Raw genomic sequence first — 5000 nt, forward strand, 5'->3', positions numbered from 1 at the left:
CCAACACCGGTACCCACAAGCGGCGCAAGAACGGTGGCGATGCGACGGTTGCGAGGTGTGACGGGAAAGGTCGTGGCTGTTGTGGTGAAGCGGCGTTGTGGTGGGTGGTGGTGGTGGTGACAATGGCGGTTGGTCCAAAATAAAGATAGTAAAAGAAAAACGGCTATCCTGAAGAGTCGCAGCACGCATAAATGACATGTATTCCCACTAGACAACGGGTTTGGGCCTAACTACACATATACTTACCGAGATATCTCACCTAAGGGACCTGAATGGTGGTTTGCGAATTTGGTAACCACAACACTACCCCCTCCCCTTTTTACAGACTCGTCCCGAGTCGTCAAATTTTCGTGTGCCATCATGTGTAGTTTTCCCCTAGTACATTTTACCTACGGATCCCTGAGTGCGACATTCATGGTATTCGTGTCCCCAAAATAAATAACCTGAGGGCTGCGTAACTACCTAAACAAACTCACTCACACGGACGACTTAAATAAAATTGTCGGCGCTAAGACAGACTTGCCGGGGGCGCACTCATATTTACAGTACATCTTAACCTTAACTTACAAATTTTACACTAAACCATGGCCCAGGATCACTGAACTCTGCAAAAGAAAAGCAGTTAGCAGGGAGCCAGGCTGCCCACATGCAGTCTCTGGCTCAAAACAATGCAGGTGACAGGGAACGTGGCTGGCTGCTCACACGCAGTCCAAGGCCTTCCCTTTTGAACTGAACGCATTGAACCACAACGGTGCATGGGCTGCACAACGCAGTCTCCGTGCCAGCTCAAGTGGCACACGCAATGAGCACAACGAATGGATGGATGGACACAAACACGGTGCACGGGCCGCCACTGCAGGCCCGTGTTGTAGCTGCCAACAGGGCAGTTCTTGCAGCTTGCAAACTGTTGCCTTGCGGATCCTGGCGCACATGGAAATGAACAGGGGGGGGGCAGAGCAAAAATTGAACGGGGCTGGTGAACATGGGCAGTGGGCATGGCATGGCAAAGGCAGCACAGCCCGCAGAAGAAGGCCGCTGCAGGCAACCACAGCCGGCAGATGAACTGGCCGGCACAGGCCTTGAAGAAAAACAGCCAGCAGATGAACTGGCCGGCACAGGCCTTGCAGCACAGCAGCTGCAGACGATCCAGCCGGCACAGGCCTCGCAGCAAAAGAACAGCTGCCGATGAAGTTGGCCAGCCTTTGCCTTGAAGCAAAACACGGCCAGCCGATGGCACAGGCCTTGCAGCACAGCAGCTGCAGACGATCCAGCCGGCACAGACCTTGCAGCAAAATAACAGCTGCCGATGAAGTTGGCCGGCACAGGCCTTGAAGAAAAATAGCCAGCCGGCTGAAGTGGCCGGCACAGGCCTTGAAGCAAAACACGGCCAGCCGATGAAGTGGCCAGCCTTTGCCGTTCAGTGGAGGTTGGTGGAGGGAGTGCGGTGGTGCTGACCACTCGGAAGGCGGGCTCGGACCAACCTACCTGTCTCCCTCCCAACCTATCGCCTTTGCCTGTCACTGTACATACCCACTCCCTTAATTTGTCAAACCCCAATTTAGCCCCAACTTATTTTTTTGTTGTTTTTATTTTTACTTCCCCACTATAAATCGTCCCCTAACCCCCTTTATCGTCCTTGTTCGGCTAACCTATCCTGTCACTTAGCCTACTCCCAACCCCTACGTTCCCTTCCCGGAGGGGAATAAGGGAGAGCTAACGTCCCGTGTCGAGGCCCAACGAAGCCTCAGAATGGCCTCCCCAGAGTTCGGCGATCTATAACCAAAGTGGGTCCAGCGGCCCACAACGACAGCGAGGGGATGGATGGTGCGGAGGGGTACATCTCCTAATCTACCCTAACCATTTAACTGTTAAACTACCCCGGGGCTTTCAACAAGCGCCTCTCGCTTAAACTATTGGTTCTAACAACCCAGATTCCCGTCGCCTGTGTTGGTGTCCTCACAATTTCGGGCCTCGCCCCCCCAATTTTCGCTCCGTGCCCTCACACGGTCTCCTGGCTGGGACACGTGGCCCCCTTTGGCAGGCACGACCCTCTGCCGAATGTACAGCTATGGCACCCCCGGGCACTACACTGCCTCCGAGCCTACCAGCTCCCAAACACCGGGGAGTGCCCCCCCATGGCACCTCCCCTGAAACGCACACGTGGCAGGCTGGCTTCCCGGGCCCCTTTCCGAGGGTCACCCGTGCCCACAACACTGCCCACGCGGCTAATGGCGCCCCGGGCCCCCGCACCAAGCAGGCGCACCCGTGCCCACTACGCTATCCCGGCCCCCCATGGGCCCTTGGCCTACCGCGGCCGACTAGCCTGGTGCCCGGGGTACCCACTCAGCGATACTCACCTTTCGCAGCCACGCTCCCAAGCCCGTCAACAGGGCTCCTGCACCCCTCCAAATGGGTCTCGAGCCTACTTTCCCACCAACAGCAAAACGACCTCCATTTTTCAATTTAACTAACCCCGCTAACTCACTCTACACTGACCCCGGGGTCCCTTGGGCGGGAGTCACTCCTCCCCCCAATCACTCATCGCACCATGCATTCCCCATTCGCTCCACTCACACAGACCCGCTGGCCTCACTCACTCAACAAGCACATGCTTCCACTTCACTCACCAACTCTTCAACATACTCACCGCTGAACTCCGCCATTCTTCTAACTGCATCCCCTAACTAACTCGTGCTCCCACGTCGTCCCTTAAACTAGTAGCACGTTCCTTTTAACACTACGTAGCTAAACTACGTCAACTCTACACATTCACAAGTCTGTCCATGTCCTCAAATGTCCCAAAAATCAATTTCCCAACCTAAATCTGGCTACAATCCCTCCACCTAATCCATTCCACGGACTCCATGAGGACTTACCCCTGCCCCATGAAGTCGGTCTAGCTAAGCTAACCCTTCCCCCTAACTAGTTTCCATCCTGTGCCCCGGATCAAGGGGGCTTCCACCCCTTGCCCAGGAATCCTGTGCACCCGAAAGTGAGGCTTGTTTTTTTTTTTTTCCATGCGCATCACCAGCGCGGCAACTCGCGCACTTTGCACCTGCCCGTGACGTCATGCAGCTGCACGTGTTCCTCGTCCCTCCTTGGACGGTACCATCCGGCAGAGATACCCCTCCTGCCGGATTCCAACCCCACGTGCAGCCATGGCGTCACCGTGCGTATAAAAAGAACACAAGCCCCACGTCTCGAGGGGTTCCCCACGCGAACACATGTGCTTTGCCCGTTGGAGCTTAACACACACGATCGCGTGGAGAACCCGTCCGGTCCAAATCCATTATCCTGCCTAAACTTTGTCCGTCCGCGGGATCGGCAAATCCACCGCGTGCGTTTCCGGACCGGGACTTCACTCTCGCAAGCGAGAACGTGGTGGTCTCGTGCGTTGCACAGCACGAACCTCGTGCTCACTGCTGGGTGAACCCGGCACGGTCCCCGAAACAACTACAGCCGCTACTCGGCTTTCTTTTCTCACATGTCGCCGTCGTCGCCTCCATTCAACCCACGCACACCTGCGTGTTACGACGCTCACACTCCACACCATTACATTCACACCGGGAGACGCGGCTGCGTGCTCCCGCATGCCAACCGACATCTCCCTCACATACCGCTCTCTCACACACACAGTCTCCCTTGCACTCGGCCGTTCACTCCCGCGTGCCTCACTACTCACACAAACCATACTACTCACACACGCGGGGGCACTCAACCGCGGTGCCTCATCCACACACACGGCCTCTTCCACACACGGTGCCTCATCCACGCACGGCGTGCTGGGAAGCACGTACTCTGGCACCATCGCCACCACACCACTCACACACGGGGCTGCACTCACACCTTGCACCACACACACAGGGACAACCACACTGGGGATTTGTGTCCCCACATGGGGTCTCCGGGGCCTCTATACCCCCCAAGCTCTCCAAGCACCTGTCCACAGCACTCGTCCCCTCAACCTCGCAAAGCACGACCGAACTCACCTGGTCGTGACTTGCCTCAAGGGGGCATACTCCCTCCCCTCGTTCCTGGAGGAGGCCATCCAGGTGCTCGCACTGGGTCCCTACACGCTCCGCGAGCTCAACCTCACTATCCTCCACTACCTCCGTGTGTGTGTGTGCGTCACTTACCCCGTCTTCATCGTGTTGTCTCTCCTCTATTTTTTCTGTCTCCCGTGTCTCTATACATTTATAAGTTTCTGTCGTCGTCACCTCGTGTCTCGTCTCACACGTTTTGGTCTCCCCATTTAATTTTTCCCTTCTGGTCACCGTCGATTCCTCTATCACGACCCTCGCCCAACACGCCCCCCGAATTATTTTTTTACCCGCCTCCACCGCGGGCCTGTCAGCCGTTGCACCCCCTTCCAGCTCGTTTGCTCCCACACGTGGAGTCGCCATTCCCAGCTCCCTGGTCACGGCCTTCATGCCCGCCTGCAGGCATCGGCCCATGTTCTGCGTCTCACCCCGTAGTTCTTTCATTTCTTTTTTCATTTGCTTGCCCATGCTTTTCATTTCGTTTATAAATTCATTTGCGTTTGCATCCATCTTTTCGTTCATTTGTTGTGTATTCGCATCCATCTTTTGTGTATTCGCATCCATCTTTGCTGTCATTGCCGCCAGCATGGCGCATAGCTGGGCTATGTCGGATGCACTTTGGTGGAGAGGGGGGGGGGAGGTGTCATACACCGCGGCCGCTGCCGCACCCATTTCGGGCTCTGGGTTCAGTTGGGCAAGTTCGTGTTCCTGCACAATCAACATTTCCTGCACGGGGATTCCATCCTGGACCATGGATTCTACAGATTCTACATCCATTTCTAATACCCCCGGCTCCCGCTCGCCTTGAGACGCCATCTTGCTTCTCTTAAAGGGTTAATTTGAATCGCTCGTAATTTGGAGGGAATCGGGGGTCGCTTCTCTCACCCCTGGACCGATTCCCGTGAATTTAGCCAGAGACAGGAGAGCCCGTTTTCCTGTTCTCCGATACCAGTGTCGCGA

This window comes from Eptatretus burgeri, chromosome 5, assembly GCF_056783735.1.
Source record: "Eptatretus burgeri isolate ZD-2024b chromosome 5, Ebu_testis_v1, whole genome shotgun sequence".
Lineage (NCBI taxonomy): Eukaryota > Metazoa > Chordata > Myxini > Myxiniformes > Myxinidae > Eptatretus > Eptatretus burgeri.